General features: G+C 36.7%; 1 protein-coding gene across 3 annotated transcripts in view; it reads left to right on the plus strand.

The window, feature by feature from the left end:
- DSCAM (DS cell adhesion molecule) overlaps positions 1-13,663 on the plus strand; it is a 469,478-nt gene that overhangs the window by 270,053 nt on the left and 185,762 nt on the right. The window lies entirely within an intron of this gene.

Genomic DNA, 13,663 nt, shown 5'->3' on the forward strand with positions numbered 1-13,663 from the left:
ATCATCTGAGCTAAAAGACAATGCTATGTTGAAGTCATACACTTTAAGATATTATGTCCATAGAAAAAATACTTGCAGATTATGTTTGAAATGGCACTAATCACATAGCTTGGCTCTGAATGTTGAGGTGTTTGCAGCTTCTATTTAAATGGGAAATTATTATAGGAAAAGTCAGCTAAAAAGTATCTATCTCAGAAATTAAGTGAGAAAGGGTAGCTTTTGATTTAACTTTTTTTTTTTTTTTTTTTTTTTTTAAGGTAGGAATTGATTAATTAGTGAATAACTATTACCTTTGGTGATGTCACTTTCTTACCCCACCCCTGAGGGTTTTTGTTGGTTTGATTTTTGGTTTTGGGTTGGGTTGTTGTTGTTTGTTTTTTTTTTTTTGATGGCTGCATCTCTAGAGCAGAATTTAAAAGTACTTTTTACAGAGACCTGCCAGGCTTGCAGTACTGAGTTCTAGCCACACTAGTGAAAGCAGGTCTCTCCTTTGGCAACTATCATCTCATGGGTGTACTCTGCAGGCTCTGCCACAGAACAGATAGCCAGATAATAGGAAAAAGTGTAGAAGAGTTTCAGTTTTAATATCTCATTTTGAAAGATTAGGTCAAAGCAACTCAATGTAACAGATTGGTCACACAATCAGATCACATCCTTCCTTCTACAATTAATTATTCAAGCATTTCTTTGTGATCTTGTCAATTTGGACAGAAGAGCTGTCAGCTGTTGATTCTCTATTGAAGGCCAGCCTTAGATCGTTATTATTGAACTTCTCCTTACTAGACTCTGGGGCCAATGCTACTGTCAGAAAGAAAAAGAAATTAAACATGGTGTATTGACTTCCAGATCTTTTGGATATTATTTTTTTTTCTCCTATCTTCTGTGTTCTTTGTTCTGCAATGTGCTGTTCTTTGTACAATGCTCCCCCTCCTTTGGAAAGAATGTAAAGTCAACAAGGCTCACTTTCCAGGGATTGCATATATGTTCCACCTTTTTAATGAAAATGCTCTAGGGAGGGAGATACTGTGTCTCGACTGTGGACATGGTGTAGAATGCAAATCCTAGGGTCAGTGATACAAACGCTGGGGGCTCTGTCTAAGAGGATTGGAGTGAAGAAAAATTGGCTTTCTCCAGGGAGACGAAGGCTGTGAACTGTGAAAGCAATAACTTTGACTCAAATAACAGTTGCTCAAGAGATTGAACCAATACAGAATTTGCTTACAGTAAATGCTATAGAGCTGTCAGATTTTGCTACATTAGTTTTCTTTTTAGAAGATTCATTTATGGCTGTTCATATCCCTAAGCCTTTGGCTGCATAAAAGAGTATACTCAGATTAAAGTTGAGTACCAAGACAAGAGAAAAAAACTAGTTTTAATTCAGAGCTTTTTCTTCATTACTTTTTTGCTGTCCAGTTTTGAAAAATAGGGATAATTGTTTTAAAAAGTTCTTATCTAAGTAACACTAGCATTTTTTTAATGCTCAAATAAGATGTCACGTCCCCAAAACTGCACTGTGTTTTCTCAGAAAAACAGAAGTACATTGAAGCAAATTGGGTGAATATCCTTTCTTTAGTTTAATTTAGCCAAAAAAAAGAGAGTACTTTTAGACCTTATGAATTTATATCACTGTGTCACACCTCTTTTCAGGCAACTGTCATGTACAAGTAAGAAAAACAGACCACAGGTACATGATTTTAAATCTCTTTTAAACCATGTTCTGATGGCTTAAATGAGAGACATATATATGTTTCACAGGTTTCATAATGCTCCTTTACTTGAAGATGTATTTTATCCCCATGTGCTAATCCTTTAAAGACAAATTCCATGCATGTAGTTGGCCATTGTACTACGTCTGCGGTTGTGTGAGAGGACATGGATGTGTCTGACTTACACTCTGTACACTGCAACAGTTGTACTTCACTGATCATCAGTGCAAAGAATGCACCTTAGATTCTGTGCATCTTGGATGTACTGGACATGCTGTACATGTTTAGGCATTTCTGTCAGGTCAATCCTGTTTAGGCAACTTTATGCTGCTTGCATTTTCTGGGAATGCAAGAAATGTCAATTATATAGTTCTTCATATATAAATGTTATTAGCATGGTCAAAGCCATCTCTGCTAATATTATATGATGTTGACAAACAAGGTCACTCTGTGACTCAATATGTTCTTTACGTGACTTTCAGCCAAAGTCTAATATTTTAAATATGAATTTGCAGTAGTTTATTCTAAACTACATCTGTTTTCTTAACATTAATAATTTAAAAGATACAAGAAAACACTTTAGAGTGGCTCTCATTGCTTAATAAATGGTGCCATGCAACCCTAAGACAGAGGTGTAAGCATTAAACAAAATAGATGCTTTTCATAATTTGCAGAACTAATTATAGCTTTAAGTAAGGAAAACCTCAGGGAAAGGAGAAGAATATTTACAAAAGGATTGCCTAAAACATTACTCTGGCAAAAGGCTATATTTTCAAAATAATTTTTTCTGAAGTCTTCATACAAAATGAGCAACAGTACAAACAAAACAAGTACAGCGTGCTTGTGAAGACTGACAATTGAAATAGTAGAATACTAGTAACATTTAGCTCATACACAGAGCTTTACATATTCAAACTGTGTCCTTGTGTACCTACAAAGGATTGAATAGTATCTGGCAGGTGTTCAGGCACAGCATGTAAAATAAGGAGTTCCTATTAAAAAGAATGTTTTTATGTTTTTATGCTCAAAGCCCAGGATTGGAATACCAGATTCCCAAGTCCAACACAAATGTGCAAGATAACATTAGGCAAATCAATTAGCTTTACAGTGCCTCAATTTCCTAATCAATTAAAAAGAGTCAAAAGATGAAAATTACCTGAGAAGTGTATTTAGGCACATTTTCATAATGTTTCTGATATCTGGAAAGGCTTCCAAGTCATGGTCCTCTGAGCAGTTCAGAGAAGACAATAAAAAACCTAAAATACTTACATTTATTCTAAAGGAATTATGCTCGTTGTGCTTGTAATTATGTTTTCCTTTGTGTTGCAAATCTAAGGAAAGTAATAGTACTGAATCAATATAATCTGTATGAGAAGGTCTGGAACTACACATCCTGCCTAGTTTTATCTCATATGTGTCTTTGAAATTAAGTTGGATTGAAATACCCCATAATCTTGAGTTGATGCTCAGCATAAATCACACTGTGAATTTAATCCATGCTGAAAAGCTATATTTACTGAACCATTTTATTGTTAAAAGGTTAGTTTACCAAGGTCAGCAAAGAGCCTACCTTGGCAAAGCACAGAAAATAAACAGCATGAGAATAGAATAGAATAGAATAGAATAGAATAGAATAGAATAGAATAGAATAGAATAGAATAGAATAGAATAGAATAGAATAGAATAGAATAGAATAGAATAGAATAGAATAGAATAGAATAGAATAGAATAGAATAGAATAGAATAGAATAGAATAGAATAGAATAGAATAGAAAGAATAATAGGAGAATTTCAGTTGGAAGGGACCTACAATGACCTTCTAGTCCAACTGCCTGACCACTTCAGGGCTGACCAAAGATTAAAGAGTGTTGTTAAGGCCATTGCCCAAATACCTCTTAAACAATGTCAGTCTTGAGGCACTGACCACCTCTTCAGGAAGCATGTTCCAGGGTTTGACCACCCTCTTGGTAAAGAAATGCTTCCTCATGTCCAGTCTAATCCTCCTCTGGTGCAGCTTTGACCCCTTCCCACACATCCTGTCACTGGATCCCAGGGAGAGGAGCTCAGCACCCCCCTCTCCTCTTCCCCCCATCAGGAAGCTGCAGAGATCAATGAGGTCACCCCTCAGCCTCCTTTTCTCCAAACCAGACAAACCCAAAGTCCTTAACCACTCCTCACGGGACTTGCCTTCCAGCCTTTCCACCATCTTGGTTGCCCTCCTCTGGATGCATTTAACAGCCTTCACATCCTTCTTAAATTGTGGGACTCAGAAATACTTAATCTACTTACAACATTATAACATAACTCACATTCAAGGTGCTTCTGATTATTAAAATGTTATAAGAATTATAAAACTTGGTAACCCACAAGTGAGGTCAGCATGCATGTTGGATCCCTGTATGCTGATGCAATACAGTCTGGGATCAGATTCTTGGGAATTTCTTGCAGTTATTACAATTTAAAATCAGGGTTGATTTGTTGTTTGTTTGTTTTTTGGTTTTGTTTTTGTTTTTGTTTTTTTTTTTTCCAGCAAATTTGGTTATATGTGTGACTTATCTTGTATGATACTCAGTTACTATTTTTCTAATATTATTTTATGGGATAATTTCATTGGATCAGGGTCTACAGATGATCTTTTGTTTCATTATACAGTATGGAACAGTCTTTACCTATTTCTGCTCTTACTACTGTCATCTTGATGCTACATTTCTTCTGTTTAAAATAGTGCTTCATCAATTGTTATGCTATGCTGTATAGGAACCCATTGAAGGTTCTGCATGTTTCTATACTGAGGAAAATGTGTATCAAGTCCTAAAAGATGGGACTTGTCAGGAGACTATTTTTAAAAATTGTAAGTGTACAAGTGGTACTCAGAGCTGAAAGAAGTTAAAACCTAAAATATATGAAATGGAGCTCTGTGCCTCACCTGTGTTGTGTGGAAGCACAAACCAGTGACAGAAATAGGTTCCCCTCACATTCCATGGCTGGGTGTGTTCAGAGTGGAAATCAGTGTGTATGAAAGAGAACAAGTTTCTAGAGGAAAAGGAGTGTGCAGCTAATGGCAGGGGAAATTTTTAAAAATATTTTGTCTTTTAAAGAGCTGTTGAAAAGTGACTCCATAGACTTAACACTGGTGTCTTGATTGGAAAGATAGAAACGTACACCATTAATTGATTTTTTTCTTCCTCTTAAAAATTATTCACTGAACACTGGACTCTGTCCTCAAGGGACTGGCAAAGACTCTCCAGGGGAAGGGATTTAATTTAGCTCTAATTCCTAGCAGAACTACTTCTTCCCACAGTTAATGTTTTGAATACTTTTTATCCAAAGGACAATATGGTTTCCTTTTTCAAATTGACCAAGGAAGATAATTTTTTTCCAAGTCACTATCCAAAAACCAAAATTAACCTGTTTAGGTTTCCCTAATTTTACACTCTCAAAATAAGTCATTTGGAGAAAATGCTACACTAGAATGTACTACATGAGGCTTTGTTAGTTAGCTACTGCATATCCCTTAAATAAAAATTCTCAATACTCAGATGACTTTTGAATCTTTGAATACATGTTTTCATGAAGGGGAGTGGGTACTGTTTAAATTTCTCATAGAACTGTTCCTTCAGGTTGAGATGCTTCATTACCTTCACAGTTACCTGCAGATTAATTGTGGCTAAATATGTGGGGCCACAGAGCTGCAGCTGCTCTAATTAATGTAGCATAATATTGATTATTTGCAGTTAGTCAAAATAATTCTGCAGCTGGTGGCACTTGTAATTCTGTGTATGTGAGGCTGTGATTTATTCTGATCATATTGTCTATAACAATATATATTCTGCATATACAATGACTCTGAAGCTATAAACTATTAAGGTGCATAGTTGACAATGGTGACATAAACCAACTGCTGTTCAGGCCAAAGGAGATGGAGGTTCTTCCTTTATATAACAAGCTTGTGTTTAAATTTACATGCAGATAGAAGGAGGGATGGGTTATGTTCTTTGATGTCGTAAAGAGTAAAGCATAAGTTTATCTGTGCTAAGCCACTGGTCAGCTGTAGGCTATTTATTTACTTGGGATGCACCAGCAAAAGCCTGAAAGAAGAAATTTTAATCCTTCAGACAGCTCCATGTATCATGGGTAAAGCTGAATCCTCTTTAATCAGAGCCCTGAAAACTAGCTAGTGATTTAAAATTATCTACTTTCTTTCTAGCTGAAATAAGGAAAGCAGCTTCTGCAGCAACATGTGCAAGGACCCAAATCATCTAAAACTGTGGTATTAAAGATTATGGCAGTTTTATTTAATATCCTGGAGGACTGACAGTTAACAACAGCCATTAGAAAACTGTAGCTGCTCATGCCTAATATATTCATAAAAGATTAAGTGGGTGAACAATTAAATATAAACATTATGTGATCAGTCACGTTTATACTATCCAATCATAAAGTAATAAAAATTAACATAACCTAGTCTGTATACACAGAAATACAGCTCCTGCATCTATTTATGCATTTAAAAAAAAGAGCATGTTTATTCCTCCTTTATAAAACTTGAATACTGCATACGTAATGTAAGTGGAATTGGTATGGACAATTGGCATGAAATACATTTTTGCAGTCTCAGAAACATGAAGTGGGCAATAAAATGTCTTCTGATTTGTGTAATTTGTCTAACAATCTGGTTTTCAGAATGGCCATTATCCTAGTATCCAAACTTACTCAGAAAATGATAGTACTGCACATATAATAGCACTACTGCTCATATGTCTTTCCTTATTCTGTGATTACAGAAACAAATGAACTCATGTTACAGTTGAATTTAAAGTAGCTAAAACCATGAATATAGATGCCACCAGCTTTCAGGGCATGTTTTATTTTTGAGCATTGTATTCAGGCCTCATCCTGTCTGAATGTGAGCCCAACATGGTTCCAAAACTCTTGTTCATATGGTAAAGCTGTAATTGACTCAGCAGATAATCTTTCTCAGTGCAATTTATGAAGCCAAAACTGAAGCTTCATTCCCTTCCCTTCCTCCTTCCCCTTTCCGTCTTTCTCTTTTTTGCTTTTTTTGCTTACTTTTTTTTTTTTCCATTTTCTTTTCTTTTTTCTTTTTCTTTGTTTCCTTCGCCCTTACTCTCTTCACTTTGTGGATTTACATGCAAGAAATAGGCAGATTAGTTGTCTTATCTAGTAATATTGCATGCAAAATAGTAAGGGAAATCTGGAAACTATAACTATGGCAAAACCTCAAGTTATAAGACACAATAAACCATTTTGGAATGGAGAAGTAAACAGCACAGAATCTAGATTTCAGTAAATCTGTTTTCCTTGGAGAGATGCAGAAAGACATGGCTGGTCCCTAATATTCCTTAGAGATATAGGTATCAAAATAATAGCAATACTATGTTAACTGTTTTCTTCGTTAAGCTTTTCTACTTTCAGTGATCAAGGGGAAAATATTTCATGACCTTGCCCCTCTCCTGGCATTTTAGAGAGATGGTGATGATGTTTGAATTGGACCTTGCACACTTTGAGCAACTCTGACCTCCACTGGCCGAGGGGCAGGGTGACCGATCAGTAACAGATTTACTTTTATACCCTGATTCAGACTGAGCTGCCACCAAAATAGATGTTCCTTGAGGAGGGACCTGACTGAGGTAGAATGGGGGGGGTGGGTGTGGTAAAAAGTGATGGTGTAAGAAAAAATGTCTTGGTTTTGAGCTATGAGTTCTACATAAATTTTGCAAAGTTAAGAATCCATCTATATAACAACTGGACCTATGTCAGGCCACATGATTGGAAATGTTTATAAATGTCCTTAACTCTGCAGAGAGATAACCTCAGTTACTTTTTCTTGAACTCAAACCAGATTATATGCCTACATAAAATAGAAAAATTCCTCTTGTGATGCTGCTGGCTTGTTTTATAAACTCTCAATTTTAATTCTGTGGAAAAAAAAAAAAAAAACACAACAACAACAACAACAAAAAAAAACCCAACAAAAAAAAACCACAACAAACAAACAAATAAAGCAAACAGAAGGAAAAGGGAAGACTGTCTTCTGTGGAAATGAAGAAAACTTCAGACCTGCAAGCTCAGCCTTATGATAGAGATACATGTCTGTGAGCTTTGAGGAGCCTGAACAACAAATCAAATATTGCAGCAGCCTCCTTTGCCTCAGACAACCATTTTCTATGGCTTTTATGCTTATTTCTTTCCTTGTGTCAGGAAAAAAAATGGGAAGACCAAACACCTTAACTCCTCATGGGTAACATCATACTATGGTGGCACTTGAGAAGCTTTGCCACTGAATCTTTCTCCCAGAAATGGTCACACTCCTGGCAGCCTCTTCAGTTATCAAAACCCAGACCTATAAGAGACAAAGACCAGGCCATGTAATGCAGATAAGTGTTTGGTTCTTCAACAGGTATGCCTGAAGGCTAGAGGTGATAAGAGAAGAGAGGGCTAATTTCATTGTAATTGATTAAGGAAGTTATTGCCCTTGGGCTGTAGGGCAGTGCTGTGGCTTCCCTCCTGTTCCTGTTCTGGAAGCTAGCTGCAGGTTGTGACCCAGACAGTGAGAGGCACTGGGCAACACACTCCAAATGTGCAATTTGTAGACCCTTTGCTGAGGGAATATGAGGAGCTAGAAAAATCAGTTTTATCCTTTGTAGTGTCTGCTAGCAGGGCCTATGAGCTTGGCTACAACCCTGGGGGGGGTGGGGTGTGGGGGGGGTGGAGATTGTGGTGCTCAAAGTCATAGTCCTGTTTTGACCATCTGCACCATCTACTGTGAGCAACACCCCAGGTGTCTCATGTAGGTTGAGTACATTATGTGAGTGGTGCTTGGAAAAGTGAAATCTTTACCTCCCTCTTTCCCTACACACCTTTCTTTCCTCATCCAATCTTTGGTTTGTGTATCAAAAGCATTCGCAGGACTGAGATTTCAGGGCACAGTTTAAGCATGGCTGCTTCTAGCACATTTTCCATGCCCAGAGCAGCAGATTGTTTTGCTTTGAGAATGATGTTGTAGCAGTGCTATAAAACTGAGTTATAGGTTACTCTCTGCTTTGGCTCTGTGGGAGACGTTTCTCCCCTTGCCTGTACAGGTCATGCTAGAAACTTGCTTAGCAGAAGCAGTTCTACACAGCAGAGGTGACAAGTATGGCTGATAAAAGTTTATTTGTTCTATATTATCATTTGGCACACAATTAGAACAGCCATCTGTTCTCTTAATTTCCATCAACCCAATTTAGATTGCAATAACATAATGCTGTTAGATGTGTTTCCAACAAAGTGAAAATCAAATATGATTTTTTAAACCATCTTGAGGATAACATTACCCCTATTTAAAGACTACCAGCATGCTGGGGGAAAGGGCATGATAAAAGAATAATTAATGTTACAGTTTTAAAATATTCTCATTTTCATACAGGAATATTATGCACTAATTCGACAGGAAAATGTTCGCATTTTGTTATGAATTATACATGAGAACAATTTCACATAGGAAACCTAAACAGAATTATTTTAACTTATTACTCAGACCTGTAAAATTTTATTTTAATCTCTGATATTATACAGTCTAATGGAAAGCATTAAAAGCCTTACATAAGAGCAATTTCATAATTGTTAATGTGACCTCTTCTCACTTAGAGAAATGAACACATGATTTTCTAATGCAGTTCAACTTTAATGAAGTCACTAGGTTATTTAGGGCACTAGTCATCAAATAGTAAAATGAGGGGTGTGTTTTTAAAATGTCATGGGATTTGTGGCCCTTGGTTCACGTTGGTCAAGCTTTGGTATGACCCAGTCTCCTCCCCCTCTTCCCTGTTTGTTCTCTTCACGGTCTTACTACTTTGAAAGATGTATCTTCAGATCAAGTGGTTTGATAATATCTCAGATGAAGACATAAATTTAAAGTTTCATTAATGAATGAAATTTAGTTAAGGAAAGAAAAGTTTATAAAGTATGCAAACTGTTCAAACATTGGTGTAGTGGCAAATGATGATATGGATTGGTGAATTTCATAGCAAGATTGGATTGTGTGATAAAGAGGTCTGATTTGAACATGTAGTTTTTCATACAGCCAGTTGTAGTGTTAAGACAGACAGACAACAGGTTGCAGCTACAGAATGGGGGAAATCTATTATCTGAGTTCATGACTCTAAAAAGGAGATCACAATTTTCAAAGAATAACTGAGGCAAGTTAGCATTTATAAGTAGACTACTGTAATTCCTGGATCCATAAGTGGAAGGAAAATTTGTATAGAGGAGGGTAGTGACATTTTGCATTCACTATTACCAGGACCATGACTGAACTTATGTGCATGATCCAAACTTGAAAAAGAACTTCAAAAAGTTGTTAAGGTGTTACAGGAATATTTCAAGATATTAATAATTCACAGTAAATGATTTAGGAAATTCAATCTGTATAACTAATTAAGGAGAAAGATGATTTAAGAGGTAATTTCCTCATTCTCTATAAGTACTTAAATGGGCAGAAGATTTCTCACTGCAGAGGAAATCTTTAATGAAGGCATAGTAAGATCCAACAGCTGGGGTCGAAGCCAGGTAGACCACAAACAATACACGAACTTTCAAAAGTAAGAATAATTAACCACTGGAGTAATATACCCAGGAGTATCACATGCTCTCCACTTACAAGAAATCTTTAATCGTGACTAATGTCTTTTTAAAAAAGCTATAGCTTAACTTCCAGATATGGACTTGGTACAGGAGTTAATGGGTGAAGCATGAAAGGTGACAGTAAATTACCCTAATGGCCTTTCTAGTCCTTGAATCTATATATTTTGTTTTCAGTCTCGCAGTGAGGCAGTTATGTATTAATGACCAATGGGATGTTGTAAAAGGAATTAAGGGTTCCATTCCCTGTTTTTCTACTGACTTGTGTACATCGATCCATGTATCTCAGTAAGCTTCACTGTAAAACATTTAAGTTTTAAATAGTAATATGTTATTATGATTGCCAACCTCACCGAGGCAAAATGTAGTAAGGGTTCCTAACATCCTTTGAACTCTTTGAATGAAACACATACTACAGATATTGGACCAGGTTTTCAAAGGCACTGAAAAAAGCACTGAAAGCCAAAAACAAGGTAAGCTTTCAACACATCTGAAAATCAGATGCTGAAATTATTATAATCAAGTTTTCAATTTCATTAATACAAACACTACTGAGGAGGAATAATAAATGGGAATTATGAGCTATATTTTGACAGTGTTCTTTTTAATTGTTGTGAAGGAGGCTTCTCTGCCTTCTTCCCTTGAAGCCTGCCAACAGCCAAACAAATAAAAAGCTTCAGTTTATCCGAAAGACTGTTCCATTTTAAAAAAATCCTTATTTGGCATATTAAGTAGGTGAGTCAAAAAAATTAGACTTTGTTACAGCAAAGCAAGAGCGATTAAATTAAATGCGCCTCAAGAAGAAAGCACTCACCTAGATCAACAGGGCAATAAGAGCTTGTTGATCCTCATCCTGGTGCATTTCTAAACACTTTTTAAGTACAGAAGGCAGAACACTCAACACTTTGGCTTTGTCACAGCTGACAGCCTGTCGTTTTTAATGAAAATGCTCTCTGTTTAGAAGATGACAGAAATTACATGCATTTCTCCTTTTATTTGTCTGTCATCTTTTCTGTCTCATATTTTTACAGTAGAAGGAGGGGTTGGTTATTAAAGCATTACATAAGTATGCAAAATATATTAAGAAGAAGAAAGGAAAAGGAAAAGCTTTAGCCCTGCAATTATACACGTTTGGTGAGAAATGTATACTGTGGGGTAACATCTGATGTGTGGCAATAACTATTTACTTTTAGTTATCTTTAAAGAAGGTGAGGCAAAAATCTGGATAATGCTTTAAGTGAAGGTTTTATTATACCATTGCCTGAGTAATTTCCAATAGAAAGATGATCTAAGCAGTGTTAGATAGCTCAAGTATGTTCATAACTTCTCTAGAAAATACAGCAAGATAATGCTGAACAATTTCTTGCCTCTGCACAGGTTTCACAAACCTCTTTTATTAAGTGGCAAGCTTTTAATAAGTGTGTCCACTCTCATTGACCCAGATGTATAACTGCACCTGAGGAAACTTGCTTCCATGACTGAGGAGGGAAGGCTTCACTTGCAAACACAAGTCAGTACTAGGAGATCTGGAAATAGGCCACAAACCTATACATATTCTTTAACCTGACAGTAGCCACTCCACATGTTTCTCCAGTTTCAATTCCAGAGCAAGTATTAGCAGCAATAACACGTAAAAGGTAGGAATACTGAGGAAGTGAGCTTTCAGCAGTTTTAAGGAAAGCTCTGAACTTGATCTTCCAAATTTCTGTGATAGTTGCTTCATGCTTATCCTAAGAAGAGAGACAAATTTTATTATTAATGATGGCCTGTATAGACTCTATCTCTAAATTGTGCAGAGAATCTGAAAATAGTGAGAGCTTTAGAAAAGCATAAAGAAATAAATTAATTTTTAAACTTTGAACACATTTGTATGATCTTAAGCTTGTTCATGGTAGTAGTCTCCAACAGTGTGACTCTTTGTAGAAATGGAATTATGTGTATTTAGCAAAGGTGAAACTGAATCCCAGAAAAAGAAAGGTACATGAAGTCATTGTACAAGGAGCACATTACTGTTTCTCAGCTGTTTAGGTTCCACTTGCTTGACAGAAGTGCACAGCATGTGCAGATTTACTGGAGGGACCAAAATGGTCACAACCATGCCATTAACACATTTTTAAGTGTTCCTGGTCCTGTGATGTGATAGCAGCTGAGCAGTGTCTCCAACATCTACCCCCACGTCGTTCTGTAACAGAGTTACACCCCAGCTTAATTTAAGCTTTGATGGGGTGCAGAGAATATGTCTGCATGGGATATGCAGCGCTGGATCAGCAGCCTGGCAGCCCTGCCAGCCGTGTGGCATTGCTGTGGGCAAGCACACGTCTGAGCTGTGCTCTGCTGTCTGAAATACAGAGCTGGTTGATGCTCACACAGCTGGAAACAGAAGCAAGAAGAGATTGCCTTTGCTGCATACCCATCATTAACCCCAGTAAAGTCCTTAAATGTGATTCCTGTCTCGTGAAGCTGTCATGTTATGTTGCCTACGGACTAAGGGAGACAACTGCGCTTTAATTATCTGTAGTCCTTATAAGATATTTCTTGGCAAAGGTAGATTTGCTTTATGAATATTTCAGTAGTACACAATCTGCATGTGACATACAAGTCAAACAGCCCATGATTTTCACACCAAAATCCTAAATATTGTTTTAACATAGAGAAAGGAGTAAAGGTAAACCTTGTTAAAGGGTACAGATGTTGAATACCCATGTAATGAGGAATTGGGGTAGAATGGGACAAGTGTTTATGTCTTAGTAACTGGGAACTGTGAAAGGAAAAGAAAGAAATACTTGTCATAGGACATTATATCTAGGAGTTACAGTGTAAGAGTAAACCAAAACAAGCAAACAAAAAGAAGTATTCTCTGACCAACAGGAATTAGTTCTTCTGAGTACCTCATTATAAGTGTGCCTCCTTAAAAGGTGTTAGGGCTCATCTTGCTGTGGCTTTGGAGCTGGGCTGTATGACTGACAGCAGGTAAAGAACAATCCTGCAGTTGTTAAGTGGGTTCACTAGGAGATTGCCTGCACACTTGCAGACTATGCTTTCTGGTTGCTACTAGGTAACTGTTATCTGCCTAGTATTTGTAGAAAACCTTGATAGCATGTCTGATCAAGCCAAGCTATTTTGTGACTAGCAAATAAATAAATTATTAGTAATTGAGAAGCTAGGGAAAACATATTGTATTGGGTTGACTTATTAACTGTCTATATAATTTCCTCCAAACTTTACAACTAATGTATTAAAATATAAGATAAAAGATAGCTTTGCTTTTTTCCTGTAACCTTTTCAGTGTCATATTTCAGACACCTGGCTGTGAA

Source organism: Tyto alba, unplaced genomic scaffold (genome assembly GCF_018691265.1).
Source record: "Tyto alba isolate M040663 unplaced genomic scaffold, T.alba_DEE_v4.0 Super-Scaffold_14, whole genome shotgun sequence".
NCBI classification, from domain to species: domain Eukaryota; kingdom Metazoa; phylum Chordata; class Aves; order Strigiformes; family Tytonidae; genus Tyto; species Tyto alba.